Source organism: Mustela erminea, chromosome 16 (assembly GCF_009829155.1).
Source record: "Mustela erminea isolate mMusErm1 chromosome 16, mMusErm1.Pri, whole genome shotgun sequence".
NCBI classification, from domain to species: domain Eukaryota; kingdom Metazoa; phylum Chordata; class Mammalia; order Carnivora; family Mustelidae; genus Mustela; species Mustela erminea.
In genome coordinates, this window is record NC_045629.1 from 69359011 (window position 1) to 69376382 (window position 17372).

At 43.1% G+C, this 17372-nt stretch overlaps 1 long non-coding RNA gene across 2 annotated transcripts; it reads left to right on the forward strand.

Moving 5' to 3' along the window:
* Window positions 1-3295: 3295 nt before the first annotated feature.
* Window positions 3296-16344, forward strand: LOC116575299. Of its 2 annotated transcripts, XR_004279694.1 has the most exons (5): window positions 3296-5093; window positions 6035-6228; window positions 8268-8338; window positions 8445-8672; window positions 14654-16344. It is a non-coding gene; the product is annotated as an uncharacterized LOC116575299 (long non-coding RNA). The 2 variants fall into 2 exon arrangements; XR_004279693.1 differs by lacking the exon at window positions 14654-16344 and having other exon boundaries at window positions 8445-9228.
* Window positions 16345-17372: the final 1028 nt, after the last annotated feature.

Sequence of the window (17372 nt, forward strand, 5' to 3'; positions counted from 1 at the left end):
TGGTTAAGCGCCCGACTCTTGATTTTGGCTCAGGTCATGGTCTCAGGGTCGTGGACTTGAGCCCTGTCTCCAGCTCCATACTCAGCCTGGAAACTGGTTGTCCCTCTCCCTCTGCTCCCCAAACTCTTGCTCTGCAATCCACATGTTCCCGAGCACTAGGTCAATGCACCCCCCCATACGAAGGTACACAAAATAAGTTAAGTAAATGCACAAATGAATAAGTGAGCAGTGTTGAAGATAGTCTTTATTTCACAGAAGATTGTAGGTATTTGTTTCCTAGGACTGTCAGAACAAATTGTCACAAACTTGGTGACTTAAAACAATAGAGATATATTTTGTCATAGTTCTGGAGGCTGGCGGTCTAAATCAAGCTGGGCCACGCTCCCCTTGAAGGCTGTAAGGAAGAATCCTTCCTCTTCTCCTAGCTTCTGATGGCTCCAGCAAACCCTGGTGTTCCTTGGGCTATAGCCCCTTCCCTCCAGTCTTTCACTCCATCATCACATGACCTTCCCCTCTGTGTGTGTCTTGTGTCCTCTTCTCTTCTTAGAAGGACACCAGTCATTGGATTGAGCACCCACCTTGGTCTGCTATAACTTAACCTTTAACTAATTACACCTGCTAAGACTTTATTCCCAAATGAGGTTACCTTCAGGTAAATGTGAATTAGGGAGGACACTATTCAGACCACTACATTTTGTTTGCAGGACATTCTTCGGAATGCCTGGAAAAAAAAGTTTTTTTGTTTTTTTGGTTTTTTGTTTTTTTTTTTTGCCAATACATCTTTAACAGTTCATAGGATTTGTAACTTAATTGTATTTGCCAAAACATAACCCGGAGAACTAAAAGAAATTTGGGTGTGGTCATATAACCAATATCAATTATGGTTGAAGTATCCTGGAATACGAAGGGCAGCCAAAAAAACAGGAATAGGAAAATGCCCAAATTTTCATAAGAAAAATAAAGACAAATCCAGGAACTGATGTTTCCTGCCAACTCTGTGCGTTTGTAAATGGTTGGGACCTGGTTGGTTAGTTTCCTGTATAGCCTCCTGTTCCCAAGGAAAGACAAGATAGTTAGAATGCCCTTGGGCTCAGCAGTTTGCATAAATTGTTTATTAAGGGTTAGGAACACTATTACTTTGCTTATGTTAAGTAGATAAGGATCTGAGAGAGGCTTCTTGAGGGTTTTAATTAAAATAAACTGCTGACATTTAGTGGTTTCTTGCTGAATGTTCATTGTTCCATTAAATGTTCAAATACCACAGAAGCATGAGGGTTTAGCCACACCCACTTTATTGGGGTATTAAAATTGACAAAACTGTAATTTATTTTAAGTTAACAATGTAATGCTTTGATATACATATATACGGGGAAAATTTGTTTTGAGAGAGAGAAAGCAGAAGCGGGGAAGAGGGGCAGAGGGAGAAGGAGAGAGAATCTTAAAACAGACTCCATGCCCAGCACGGAACCTGACATGGGGCTCGATCTCACAACCCCAGAATCAAGACCTGAGCCAAAAACCATGAGTCAGACACTTAACCAACTGAGCCAGCCAGACACCCAGGGCAATGTTCACCACAGTCAAGTTGACTAACACACCCATCACGTCACATAGTTACTTTTTCTTTTGGTGAAAATGCTTAAGGGCGCCTGGGTGGCTCAGAGGGTTAAGCCTCTGCCTTCGGCTCAGGTCATGATCTCAGGGTCCTGGGATCGAGTCCTGCATCGGGCTCTCTGCTCAGCGGGGAGCCTGCTTCCTCCTCTCTCTCTCTCTGCCTGCCTCTCTGCCTGCTTGTGATCTCTGTCTGTCAAATAAATAAATAAAATCTTTAAAAAAAAAATGCTTAAGATCTACTCCGCTATTTTTAAGTGTATCAAACAGTATATTAACTCTGGTCACCATGCTGTACACTAGATTCTCCGAGCCTGTTTATCCTGTAACTGAAAGTTGATGCCGTCTAACCCACATCTCCTTCAGCCCCCAGCCCTCATCAGCCATCTTTCCTTTCTCCATTTCTATGAGTTCAGCCTTTTTGTTTGCTTGCTTAGATTCCACTTGGGAGATCACAGAATATTTGACTTTATCTGACTTACTTCCCTGAGCAAAATGCCCTCTAGTTTCATTCACCTGGTTGCAAGTAGCAGGATTTTCTTTTTTATGGCTGAATAATGGACTATAATATATAGTCAAATATATTTATATATATATTTATATATATTATATTTATATTATATATATCAAATATATTTATATATATTTGACTATATATATTTACGAAAATGTGTTTATGTAATACGGATATCATAGAAATATATATATTTGACTATATATATACAATATAATATATAAGAATATTATATGTCATATATATTTGACTATATATATACAATATAATATATAAGAATAATATATGTCATATATTTCTATGATATCCGTATTACATAAATACATTTTTCATAACCATTCAGTTATCAATGGACACTTAGATTGCTTCCATATCTTGGCTATTGTGAATAATGCTACAATGAATATGGAGTACAGATAATCTCTCCCAGATAGCAAGTTCATTTCCTTAGGATACATACCCGGAAGTGAGTGGCTGGACCATACAGTAGTTCTATTTTTAATGAATGGGAGGTCAGAGTTTCTGACCTCCCACACTGTTTTCCATAGCAGCCGCACAAATTTACATTCCCACCAACAGTGCCCAAGGGTTCTCCTTTCTCCACGCCCTCTCCAACACTTGCTGTCTCTTGTCTTTATGATAACAGACATTTGACAGATGTGAGGGGATAGCTGATTTGCATTTCCCTGATAGGAGCGATGTTGAGCATCTTTTCACAGAACTGTTGATCACTTGCGTGTCTTCTTTGGAAAAATGATTCTTTAGATCCTTGCCCATTTTTTAATCAGATTATTAGGGTTTTGTTTTGTTTTGGTTTTGCTATTGAGTTAAGTGTCCCTTATATATTAACCCTTTATTGGATATACAGTTAGCAAATATTTTCTCCCATTCTATAGGTTGTTTGTTTCCTTTGCTGTCCAGAAGCACTTTAGTTTGTTGTAGTCCCCCTTGTTTATCTTTGCTTTTGTTGTCTGTGCTTTTGGTATCACTTCCAAAAAAAAGTCATTAACAAGACCAATGTGAAGGAGCTTTTTTCTTATGTTTTCTTCTAGAGGTTTTAAAGTTTCAGGTATTACACTTAAGTCTTTAATCCATTTTGCGTTCATTTTTGTGTGTGGATAAGCATCCAATTTCATTCCTTTCCATGTGGTTATTCAGTTTTTCCAACACCATTTATTGAAAAGACTATCCTTTCCCCATTGTGTATTTCTGGTGCCTTCCTTGAAAATTAGTTGACCATATGTGTGTGGATTTAAAGTTTTGTCAATTCTTTTCCTGTTAAAGAAAGAAGAAAATGTTGGTTAAGTTTAAAGCTTATTTAATAGTAAAATGGAGCCCGTAGACTTTCTCCTGCTCTGCAGGTACTGAGTTAGGTCCCTTGGTTTCTCCTGCCTCTAACATAAGTAGTAGAGATGGAGAGGATTTCCACTTGAAGTTTTGAGCTATCAAAGAGAGCACTGCTCTGGGCAACCATGCTGTCCTGGGCCACTTCTTGGCACCTTTCCTACTGTGTACCTAAGCTGACTCAAAACACCCCTATGCTCTCCTCCAGGTGCAGGTACCAGACCTTGAAGCCATTACCAAAACTTGTGGATTAATTGGTAAGGAGCTTGTGATTCTCTTCGTCTCCCTCAAGACTCATTCACCTGAGTAGGGCTGTAGAGTGAAACCCCTTTGCTACTCCAGCATTGCCAATACCCCGTTTTGTCTAGAATGCACCCCTCCTGTCTAACCTTGATGGATTCTTTAGGAAGTATTATAAGATAAAACTCTGGTGTTTTCAGGTTGTGTCCTTGGATTCCTTCTGAGTGTCCCCTCTCATGGGTTGAGTCTCCTACTGGGCCACTCTACCACCAGCATACACCATTTAACCGAGCAGAGCAGATTTCTGTCCAGGACCGAGTCTAGGACAGTGGGAGGTTAGAATGAGAGAACACCATTTATTTCATCTTTCACTCACTTACACGTTCCTTAATCATATAGTCACTCATTCAAGAAGCATTAATTGAATATTTACTATGCACTAGTTATTTTGCTGCCATGACCAGTGAGGTACAGTGATGAACACGACAGCAGAGTCTCTGACCTGAGTGAAAAAGCTGGAGAGACACATTACATAAGTGATGAACAAATTAAGAAGGTCACAAGTTGTGGGGACACGCTGAAGAAATCAGCAAGATCTTGAAGAAAAGCAACCTGGAAGAGGACACTTCAGGCAAGGTGGTCCAGGAATGCTCTGAATGAATTAGTAACGTCTGAGCTGAGACATAAAGATGAAGAGGGGGGAGCCGTATGAAGACCTGAGGAAGAGCATCTCCTAGAGAGGAAGCTGACGGAAATGCTGACAGATGGCAAAGAACCTGGAACACTTTGTTGGACTGGGCAGGCCAGACCATCCTCAGCTTTGTGGCATGTGTAAGTGAAATTTTATCCCAAGAACAGTGGGAAGACATCGAATGGTTTGGAGCTGCAGGAGAGACATGATCAGATTTATGTACTAAAAAGAGAGCTCTGGCTGCTGTATAGAGAACAGATTCTAGGTACACCTGGGGATTCCAGTTTAAAGCTAGAGTCATCTGGACAGGAGATAATGGTGAAGACAATGACAGTGGAGAGCTGGGGGCATGCCCAAGGACGTTTTTGGACCTAGAACGGACCTTGCTGAAGGACTGGCTATTGAAGAGTGAGAAAGGAAGGATGCCAGATTGACTCCTGCGACCTGTTCTTGAAAGGCTGGGCAGGCAGCAAGGCCAGTTTCTGGACGGAGCGAACTGAAGGAGGCTGTCCCCGGGGTCTCTCCCTGGCGCCCTGTGGGCTGATGGAGTGCAGATGGGAATGTGGGTCTGCAAGTGTGCTCCCGTCACTTTGGTGATAGGAAACACCAGTGGCCAACTTGGCCTCGTCCTCTCCTGCAACTCTCCTAATGACTCCATGAGGGGGTCCTATCATACCCTGAGACAGAAAACAGGTAAGAAAGTGAGCAACACCAACAAGGTCCCAGCATGGGTCTGCTCCTTCCTCTTCCTCTTCCTCTTCCTCTTCCTCTCCTTCTCCTTCTTCTCCTTCTTTTTTTTTCCATGAAAGATAATTCGCTTATGTATGCAATGCATGAAAACACACCTCCGAACACCTCCCACGACGAGGCATTGTTCTGGAGTGATGGTGACGACAACGACCATGACGATGACGGTCATGATCATGAAGCAACAGCCAGAAAGTTTTAAACCCTCCTATGTGCCAGGCAGTCTGTTGAGGACTTCACATACATAAAATTCTGGAACTCTCCAGCAGTTCTGTGAGAGGTACAGTTCTTGTCACCGTGTAAAGATAAACTGAAGCTCAGAGAGCTGAGGTGACTTGCCGTAGGTAGCAGAGTAGAGAAGATGAAGCCAGGGGTGGAAATCTCCCCGGAAGAACTCCTGAAAAACCTAAATCTGTGTCTGTTCTTCTGAGCTCTGTCCCCTCCTCATCTCTCATGGTGCCGGTTGGTAGAACATAGATGCTCCACATTGAGCACCTGGAATGTGCTTTTTAAACCTGCTCCCCCAGATCATTCAGATGGGGTGTGTGTGTGTGTGTGTGTGTGTGTGTGTGTTGGGGGGACCCTGTGGGGTCACTTTGAGAGAAGCCACTCTGGTGGCTGGAATTTAAAAGGCAGTTTGGAGCCACAGAAAGTCTGGACGAGATGGAGCCTTTGAAGCCACCCAGCTGGCCATTGGCAATTTTCTTGTGAGGAAACTGGGGTGCAGAGAATTCAGCTCCACATTGTGGAGTTACTGCTGTAGAAACTGAGGGCCCGATAATTTCAGTGAAACACGCCTCAGGTGGCACAGTTGTTATCCGAGCTGCTGCATCCACAGGCCCAGCTCTGCCTCTCCCTGACACCTCCACACGGTCTCTCCCTGACAGATCTGCCCTGGCTTCCACGGCGACGCCGCACGCACCTGCCCTCAGGATGCGGTGCACCCGAGGACTGCTTCACCCGGGCTCGTGGGTCTAGTGTCACCCTGCACCGGTTAGTGTCTCTCTGGGACGCAGCTTTGTTGCAGAGCAGGCGGAAGCCAGGACTCACAGGTCTGTCGTGCAGGTGATGTGAAATTTAGGTAAGTAAGACTTTCACAGGACAAGGCCTGGCAGACATACTCAGAACAAATAATTCACAATAAATAGATGCAATAGACCATATCTTAAAGTTTTCCTTTCCAAGCTTTGTCTTTTCTCAGGTACCCCTTTTTCCCTCTGTTCCCACTCACATTTACAAGGCTTATGGCTTGTGACCTCGGGAGGGAGGTAACAGGAGAGAGCAGGACTAGCCTGTCTGGCTTCCTGAAGTTCTTCCTCAAAGGCCAGTCCCCAGGATCAGGGATGAATCCCAGGTAAACGCTAACAGTCTGGGCAAGAAGCCTGGGGATAGAACGAAAAGGGAGATTTGGCAAAAATGCAGGAGCGGGGGTGAGGGAGAAGTGGGGAGCCTGGGTGGTAGATCCTGGCTCTGTGGGGCCTGGGACGTAGCACTCTGTGGCCATCTTTAAGGGTCAAAAAGGATAAACTACCAGTTATAAGATAAATAAGTCAGACGGGAGGACTACAGCTGATATGACTGTGTTACATATCTGTTCCTGAGAGGGTAGATCTGAAATTTCTCATCTCAAGAGAAAAGCAATCTGTAACTGTGTGTGGTGATGGTTGTTACTAGACTCTTATGGTGATCATCCCGCACTATATGCAAATATGGAATCATTATGTTGTGTGTCTGAAACTAATATAATGTTATGTGTCAACTGTACCTCAAAAAATGGGAAAAAAGAATAGAAAATTACAAATATTAAAATAGGAACAAAAGCAAATATGTATCTAGGATAAGAAAAGAAATCCCACATATGGTTAATTAAAAAAAAAAAAAAGAAAACCTCACACATATCACGAACATTACAAAACAGAAAAATAGCAATATTATTTAATACACCTATTTAAGACCTTTTCTTCATACTTAGCTGCATATCCTTGGATCCCCTCTACATGTGACAATTTTATAGTATCCTTTCCTACCTGGAGCATAGGAATATGATTCAGCCTCGCCTCTAACATGTTAGAGGATTTCTTGACATTGGTTTTTATGATCAGGGCTTGGAATGTAGAAAACATGCAACTTCACAGAACTCTTACTGCTCTTAATGTTGCTACTGGTTTGTGGCCTACAGGCATAAGAATTCTGATAAACTCAAATCTGTGTGTTGCCATCTAGTTTTTTTTTTTTTTTAAGATCTTACTTATTTCTTAGAGAGAAAGCTTGAGTGGGAGTGAGGACGGGCAGAGGGGGAGGGAGAAACACGCTCCACACTGAGCAGGGAACCCGACGCAGGGCTCAATTCTGGACTCTGAGATCATGACCTGAACTGAAGGCAGACGCATAAGCATCTGAGCCACTCAGGCACCCTGCCATTTAATTTTTTAATTTAAAAAGTATACATAACAGCAACAAAACAGGATTTTAATTTTTTCATCTATGGGACATTAAGGGCAAAGACCGAATTACTGTCTCCCTTGGTTTTATGCGGAAGAAGTGAAGTTGCATTGCTCTCTTAAAAAAAAAAAAGGTTTTTATGTGAAAAGTGTGTTTAACTGTAATGTTTTGGAAGATCCTCAACCAGTTGGTTTTAAAATTTCTTGATCAAAAATTCAAAACAGGGACTTCTGGGTGGCTCAGTTGGTTAAACAGCTGCCTTCAGCTCAGGTCATGATCCCAGCGTCCTGGGATCGAGTCCCACATCGGGCTCCTTGCTCGGCGGGGAGCCTGCTTCTCCCTCTGCCTCTGCTGCCACTCAGCCTGCCTGTGCTCGCTCTCTCTCTCTCTCTCTGGCAAATAAATAAATAAAATCTTTAAAAAAAAATCGAAACATGTGGGCACCTGGGTGGCTCAGTGGGTTAAGCCGCAGCCTTCGGCTCGGGTCATGATCCCAGGGTCCTGGGATCGAGTCCCGCATTGGGCTCTCTGCTCAGCAGGAAGCCTGCTTCCCTCTCTCTCTCTCTGCCTGCCTCTCCATCTACTTGGGATTTCTCTCTGTCAAATAAATACATAAAATCTTTAAAAAAAAAAATCGAAACATGTTGTCAGAGAAATTTCCTGTTTGTCATTTTTAAGATTAATGAGTCCAGTGACAGGAGAGTCTTTTGGAAACTCCCAGGAGGTCCAAAGTGAGACACAAGCATCAGGTAAGACCTTGCCTACTTGTCAGGTACCCACCTTGCCACCGACTTTGGAGAACCAGGCTGTCCTTCTTTTCCTTCTTACTCTCGGTTCTGTGTTCTGGTCCTACAGAAAGTTCCCCCTTGCTGGAGATGCACCTGCTGCATATTTTTTAGCTCTGTTCCGCCAAAAAGAGACTTAACCCAGAAAAGCTGAGTACTGCTGAGGTTGAATGATGAACGGTGTAGTGACTAAGACTGGAGGCTAGAACACAGGCCTGCGGCAAGATTCTTGCTCTGAAAGTCCATGGAAACAGCTTAATGAGTTCTGTGTGTTTTTGCATGGGAAGCAGGTGTCTCAGTGAGTTGAACTTGTGTTGAATATGATGTTTCACTAAATGTCTCTAAACTCTCTAATGTCTAAATGTCATTAAACTCTCAGGATGCCTGGCTAGCTCTGCAGTAGAACATGTGACTCTTGATCTCTGGGTCAAGTTCAAGTTCCATGTTGGGTGTAGAGAATACTTTAAAAATTTAAAAAAAAAAATATATATATATATAATGATTTCCATCCCACTCCTTAGCTCTTTTCTAATGTATGGCACATTTATAATGAATGTGCTGTGTTATCTAGTATATTCTGAACCGAATGTTAATCAGATGAGAACTGAAGCCTCCATTTAAAAGTATACATGCCTGAAGGTTAGAAGTAGCTTTCTGCACACTAGCTATAGATGCCGTACTTTAGGAACTTGGTTTCTCCTCCATACCTCTCATCCCTCCACTGCCCAGCATCAGAGAACATGCCTGCATCACCATGGGACACCTGGTCCTATACTTCCCCATCAAGAGGCTGGAGGAGGGCATTTGGGTGCCTCAGTCGTTAAGCCTCTGCCTTCGGCTCAGGTCATGATCCCAGGTCCTGGGATCAAGCCCCATATCCAGCTCCCTGCTCAGCAGGAAGCCTGTTTCTCCCTCTCCCACTCCCCCTGCTTGTATTCCCTCTCTCACTGTATCTTTCTCCAAATAAATAAATAATATCTTAAAAAAAAAAAAAACAACAACAACACAAGAGCCCAGGGGAATCCAGTGGCTAGTCATACAACTCTCTCTATAATTCCTAAACCTGAACGTCTGGCAAGAACATAACCACACACGGAAGAGAATGCGATCACCTAAATGTATCCCACCAAATCAGACTAAATGTATTCCATCTTAACCTCACCTACCGCCTCCCCAAAATGTCCACATCCACACCCTACCAGAGGGGAAGGGGGCATAGGGTGACACAGCAATTTTAACCATTTGTGGGTAAGTCATCTTACTTTTGCAAATTTTACAAAAACACATGACCTTGTGAAACTGCTGTGAAAGGCGTCACCCAGGGTCTTCAAAAGGAACCTATGCACCTGACGGGACCTGAAGCTTAAACTTCGTCACCATCACAGTAGATCCACTTCTCAGAACAGGAAAGTAACTCACAGGCCAATGCTGTCCAAAGGTGAATTTTTGTGTGAATGGAGCCACCATGCCTTAATTCGGCTGGGTGAGATGGGTCACGTTTAGTCCCCAGAGAGCAGAACAGCCTGACTCTGGAAAGTCATCTCTGGACCCATAGTTATTTACTGTGCGCCTCCTCGCCCAGGCACTGTGCTGAGCATCAGGCCAGACAGAAGGAAACATGGTCCCCTGCTCTCGAGGGGGTCACCTTCGGCGAAGTGGATCTCTGTACCCTGTGGCATGTGCTACGTGTGAGAAAGGAACAGATGTTAATGGCACACCAACAGAGGCATGAATTCCTTCAGATGGGGGGGGATGGTGGGGGAAGGAGGAGGGGGTGATGCCTGAGCTGAGTTTAGGGGTAAAGTATTGAGGTAGGTAGAGATGAGAGATAAGAATTCTCTTCCGCCTTCTCTCTGGGCTGGGATAGGTCATCTTCTGCAGTGATTTCCTAAAGCCTAAAGATGGGTAGAGCAGCCAGGTGGATAAAGTCATCCAGTGTGCAAAAGGAAGATGGGAAGTGTGTTCAGAGAGTGCTAACTGCAGCCGTACAAAGGAAGTGATGAAATGCCTAAGCCCTCCCTTTGGAAAGGTAAGGTCTCCTTGCCCATGAAAGCACCCCCTGGTGGAGACATCTAGTAATACAAATATGCTCGTACAGCTTCTCTGAAAAGCCCCAGCTATTCACCTGCACCTCTCTTAACCCTGAGAGCTCTAAACTATGCATTTGTGTATTTTACTTACAAATCCTGGAAAAGAGTTACAGTGCTAATATACTATGTACTTCATTATGTATATACAGATAGAGAGATTAAAGATACAGGACACAAAAAATGAATTGCAGGAAGAAAAAATTACAGTGGTAATATACTATGTACTTCATTATGTATATACAGACAGAGAAATTAAAGATACAGGACACAAAAAATGAATTGCAAGAAAAAATTTAATAAAAATTTAATATTAATATGCATGGGACCATCATGCATACTCATGGGGTATGTGGCATCATTTTGGAGACCTCCAAAAACTGGCATGTCAATTATGCTGGTCAGTAGCATGGGGCAGGGGGTTAACATGGAGACTCAGGGGTCAGCTGGTCTGGATGTGAACCCTGGCTGCTCCACTTCCTAGACCGTGACAATGGTCATATCCTTTCTTTAAAAACATGAATGATAATTGTAAAGACCTCACAGAGTTCTTGAAAAAGTTCCTTAATAGAAACCATTGAAATTAGTGCCTTGCACATGGTAAGCACTTTATAAATGTTACCTATTATTTTCCTAAGTGCTACTATAAAATAATTTTAAATCTGGGGCGCCTGGCTGGCTCAGTGTGTGGAGTGTGGGACGCTTGATCTCAAGAGTCGTGAGATCGAGCCCCACATGGGACTTGGAGCCTACTTTAAAAATACTCTTCTAGATCCATTCATCTGTTGATGGACATCTAGGTTCTTTCCATAGTTTGGCTATTGTGGACATTGCTGCTATAAACATTCGGGTGCACGTGCCCCTTTGGATCACTACGTTTGTAACCTTAGGGTAAATACCCAATAGTGCAATTGCTGGGTCATAGGGCAGTTCTATTTTCAACATTTTGAGGAACCTCCATGCTGTTTTCCAGATATATGTTTATAAAAAATAAAAAATTAATTTTAAAAAAAATAAATAAATAAAAATAAAAATAAAAATACTCTTCTAAATATTTTTTTTTAAACATTGTCCTTTAAAAGGTTTTTAAAACCCAGGTGGGAGGAAAGGGAAAGAGGAGTCCAGAAGGACTTCCTGAAAAAATGATGCCTAGTTGAATTCGAATTTCAGAATTTGCCGAGCAAACGTGAAGGCAACTAGAGTCAGCTCAGTCCTTTCTTAGCTAAACTATGTTAGTAGAACTTCTTCATACAAGTTAGTCCTTGCTCTTATGCCCCCTTCCTGTCTTTCATCCAAACTCCTCTCCAGAGCCTCTTTGTTGTTTCCAGGGGCTTTTTCACTTACTGCCTAGAGGAATGTCACTTAACGGCTGATGTTTGCACACTCTCTCTTCTGTCTCCTCGATTTAGCCCCATAATCAAAGAGTAAAGCCAGTCCACCCCCCAGACTCCCCAGCAGGCAGAGGTGGCTTTGGGACCCCTTTCTGTCCCTGAGGGGTTGGCAGAAGTCCAAGAGGCAGACGCTTCTTTCCCTTTGCTCTACACTCTGCCCTATTCTTCCTGCCTCCTCTTGCTCACAGAGCCTGGAATCGTGTCCATATTGAAGTCTCAAGGATTAAAGGGTCACACTAAGACTGAGAAGGAGCCTGATTTACTGGGAAGTTCCCTGAACCGCTACACAGGCTACAAAGCCCAGAATGGCTTTATAAGCCATTCAGGTCTTTGCTATATATATATATATATAGAGAGAGAGAGAGAGAGAGAGAGATCTACTTCTCTACCCGCTGTTGCACTGCTGTTGGATGGCCATTTTATTACTTGCTGCCAAACACATTCATGGCTCTGGATTGGCCATGTCAGTAAGGGATGTCTAATAGAGAGGAATGGAGAAAGGTCCGTGGGGAACAGCAGGTCCCCTGAGGAGGCCTGGACATCCAAACCATTAGAAACCCAAGAACCTGGGGCGCCTGGGTGGTTCGCCGTGTTGGGCGTCTGGTTCTCGGTCTCCGCTCAGGTCGTGATCTCCCAGGTCCTAGGATCAAGCCCAGCAGCATGGGCATCTGGCTCCGCGCTCAGCGGGGATTCTGCTTGAGAATTCTGTCCCTCTGCCCTTCCCCCACTCCCGCTCGCTCTCTTGCTCTCTTTTTAAAATAAATAAATAAACCTTTAAAATAAAAAAGAAAACAAAAGAAACCCAAGAACGTCACTCAGAAGCTGCAACTACTTTGGTACTGGTTGCTGCTGCCATCTAGTGGCAACAACTTGGAACGAAAACGCTCCCTTGGGCCATAAACTTTTCCCTCTAGATCTTTCTTCTTCCATCATTCATTCACTCACTCACCGATTCACTCACGTGTTCATTCTACAAATATCTTATGAGAATGTACTATATGTGGCAGGTCCTCACAAATGCAATACGGAAATACAGTAGTGGGAGGAAATCCAGCTCCTTATGCCCCTCGAAACTTACATTCTTATGGGAAGATAGCCATTAATCAAATTTAAAAATGAAATAAATACGACTGGAAAGGGTTCTAAGAGAAGAACATGGTGCTAGGAGACTCACTGGTAGGGATTTTCCTTACTGGGGAGATGGATAGGAGGTCAGAGAAGGCTTTCCTGAGGATGTTCTGATTGGTTTCAGGAAGGGAATTATCTGGGCAGTGAGACTAGTCAAGAAAATGACCGGCAGCAAAGGGAGGGAGTGTGCTGAGTGCACAGGAGCAGGAGAAGACAACGTGTCTAGATTAGCACTTAATACTAGGCATTCTAGGTGTTTTTTTTTTTTAAGATTTATCTATTTTACAGAGAGAGAGAGAGAGAGAGAGATCACAAGTAAGCAGAGAGGCGGACAGAGAGAGAGGAAGGGAAGCAGACTCCCCGCTGAGCAGAGAGCCTGATGCGGGGCTCAATCCCAGGACCCTGACACCATGACCTGAGCTGAAGGCAGAGGCTTAACCCACTGAGCCACCCAGGCGCCCCAGAGTTCTAGTTTTTGTATTAAGACTGCGGTTGTTAATTATAATGGCCATAAAATTATTCTACCTGATAATAAGCTAAAAATATATAGACTAACAGAAAGCTACAGAACAATCCACACCAACAGCAGAACACACATGCTTCTCCAGGGCACATGGAATATTCTCCAGGATAGACCATATGCTAGGTCATAAAATAAAGCCTCGATAAACCTAAAAGGATTGAAAGTGTATGTAGTATGTTCTCCGGCCACAATGCAACGAAATTACTAATGGATTAAAGTGAGAGTTTTTTAGATAAAAATTTTATTAAATCTTGTTGTTTTTCATTTTTTATAACTTAAATATTACAAAGTCTCAAGCTCTGAGAATTTTAATTGAATTATTCAAGGCCCATGTACAATAATGGAACATTCAATTATGGCATAATATATTTTGTAATGTGACAATGTAGCTTTTTATATAATAAAAAAAACTTATGAAAAAATTCTTCACCATCTTGGTTTTTACTTCAGATACTCTGACATAAAATAATAAAGAGAGTCAAATAATACTATGTTACTATGGGAAGTAAACAGAGGTGGGCAATCCACTGAGGAAACTGTAAGACCCGGTCTAGGGCACTGTCACTGGTGCAGAGAGAAGGGGGTTCTCTGAGGAAATATGCAGCAGGTAAAGTCCATTCAAAATGGAGGTGGTTCTTTTATGAGCATTGAGGGCAAGGGAGGGACATAAGTAAAAGAAAAGTCCCAGGTTTGTGACATGAGCAACTAGGAGACTGGCAGGGACATTTCATGAGATACAGAGGAGTGGGAAGAACACGAGCTGAGTTCAGTTTTGGAAGTGTTGAGTGTGACGTGTCTGGGAAACATCAAATGTAGCGGGGATCAGAGTGGTGGAGGTGAAGCAGCATTCAGTGAGGTAAGAGGAAAAGCCACAGAATGTGTTCTTCAAAGTGCAAGAGATGGATGGTTTAATTTCTCCTCCCTGCTCACGAAGCACTTTGGAATGGCAACCCCACTCACATTTCACTCAAGGCATCAGAAGTATTCACAAGCACATCTACAACTCAGAATAGAGTGCCTTGAAGGGAAGTTAACAAATGAAGAGGCAGCTAGGGGAAGGGAACAGCATTTCAGGTGCAGCAAGCGGAGGGAAGAACAGAAGGAAGGGATAACTAAGCAACTGAAAGCAGTGATTCCTCTTTATTTCTAGGCTCCAAGATCTCTCAAGCCATGGAGGCAAGCCCTCGTGTTTACAGGCAGCCCAACACCGTTCAGAACCTCCTTCCTACGTGAAAGCTGCTGGTGGGTAAAGCACTGAATGCCGCCTCTCACAAGAGAGGAGAGTGAATGGATCCTTGGTTTGGCATCTCATCAAGAAGTGGTGCTAACAGACTCATCTCCAGTTGGGGGCTCTTGACTAAAATTCATATGGAAGTAAATAATTCTGGCCACTTCAGGAGAGGCGGTTGCCCACCCTCTCCTTTCCTCTGCAGTTAAGTTCCCTGACCTACCTCTCCTTTACTAAGCAATCATCCTCTTCTGTGTTGGAACTCAGGGGTCATCTACAAGCTTCTTTATTATTGTCGTTGTTGTTTGTTTGAGGTCATGACCAGAGCCCAAGTCAGAGGCTTAACGCCTGAGACACACAAGCACCCCAAAACTAGCAAACAGTATTGAGTAGACCTAACAGTGGAGGGGATGGTGATGAATTGAAAGAGGGCCCCACCAGAAGACGACCTTCAGACAAATCCCCAGCCATTCCATCATCAGAGGGAAGGGCATTTCAGACAAAGGGAATGGCGAGTACAAAGATAAAAGTGTGACAAAAGGCTTGGCCTATTTTCCATCTCAGGCTGAGTTTTAGGATCCAGATCATGCATAGTCTGGTGGGCCAGGAGCTTACTCTTTTAACAATGGGTAAGCAGGAACTATTTCAGTAGGGAGAGATAGGATCGAAATGTTTTAAAAAATTCTCATCCTAGTTGGTATGTAGAGGGGAAAAAAAAAAAAAGAAGGTAAGAGTCTTAAAGAAGAAACCAGTGAGAAGGCAGCTGTAGTAAACTATGTCCCAGAAGGTGGCTAGGGAGATCAAAAGAGGTAGACTAATTTGGTATATACTTTGGATTGTAAAAGTATATGGAGCATATAGAGTATGTAAACACCTGACAGTTAATCATCAAATACCTACAGGAAGTTGAGGAAAAGGTGGGAGGCGGGAGGTGATTAGAGATAGTTTCCAAACTGTGTGCTTGAGTAAATAAGTGGATGCTGCATAACATGGTACTATTATATACATGGGATCAGTGGTGGAAAGAAATCTTTTACAATTATTAAATATGAGTCACCTATCAGACACCAAGTTGAGATATTAAAGACACAAATGGTATTGGAGTTGGGAGTGGGAGATATGGAATAGTGGGAAATACGAACTTGAAAATATCAGTAGAAGTAAAGAATCCAGAGAGGTTATTAAAGATGGAAAGTGGCAGTGTGTTTCTATACTGATGGAAATAATCCGGGAAAAAGAGAAAAGAGAAATTGAACGTGCCTGCCATAGACAGGCATGTCTATTTCTATTTCAGTTTTTACTGAAAAACTGCAGTCCTAAGAAAACACTGGGAGACAGTATAGAACATACCTTAGAAGTATTCCAACTAAGGTGTGCGTAAGCTGGAAAATTTATTCACCAACTTCCATCAGTTGCTGGTTGAGGAGTGCTCTCAAGAGGTGGGGGATGGGTGGGCAGTAATTCCACAGCATTTCTGGCCTTCCCTGCATGTATGCTAAGCCAATTCTGGTGAGCAGAGAAAGCCATCAGGCAGACTCCTAAGTGCTTTCAGTTAGAAGCCATTGGATTGGCATATACAGGAATGGTGAGTCTCAAAACTATATGGGAGGGCGCCTGGGTGGCTCAGTGGATTAGGCCTTTGCCTTTGGCTCAGGTCATGATCTCAGGGTCACAGGATTGAGCCCTGCATCGGGCTCTCCGCTTAGCCGGGAGCCTGCTTTCCCCTTTCTTTCTCTCTGACTACTTGTGATTTTTCAATAAATAAACAAAATAAAATGAAATAAAAAAGCTATATGGGACACCAAAAGGGTCTTCTACCCATCCCACTTGATATTTTCTCCATGGAATCTCAATTTTAAACATAGAGACAAAACTGACAACGACAACAACTCTGATCGACTGAATAGGTGTCAAGAAATAAGTAACTGTTTTAGCTATAACCTTGTGCCTCCCATAGAGACCTGAATTGGGAAACTTAATGAATGTTAACCTTTCTGGGTTTCAATATCCTGCTGTGTAGAATGGTGAGAATTAAGTAGAAGGAAGAGGACTTCTTTCCAACTCTTATTTTCCATTATTTTAATTTAGGTGTAGGGGAATTCTTTGTCCTCATTAGCCATATCAAAGTATGTCAACAGGTATTAAATACTTACTATCTAACCACTTCAACTTAGCACGTTATAACTCTAGGGGATCTACTCTCTGCTAGTCACTGTTCAGAGTGTTTTATATATAATATCTCTGATCATGGCAGTCATCTGAGAAAGTTAGTGTAAGTCTCATTTTACAGGTGACGATTCTGGTTCTGAGAGGTGATACGATTTGCTCGGATCCTTCTGACTTCCATACATGTGTGGGTTTTTTGTGTTTGTTTGGTTGGTTTTTCATACTGCAGGACAGTGAGACGTGACGACTATCTCAACCAGAAAAAGGAATGAAGACTCTTATGCTGTGGCCGCTGACCTGAGACTATGGGAGGCCTTTCTCCAAATTCAGCCCATCCTCCTAAGCGCACTTCTCTCTTTGGATTCGTGGAGCAGAACTGAAGAGATGCACGAGGGGTCTGGAGAATACCGACTAACTGGACGTCTTTAAGCCCACAGAACTCCTTGTTACTGTTAATCTTCTGCGGGCCGGCAGC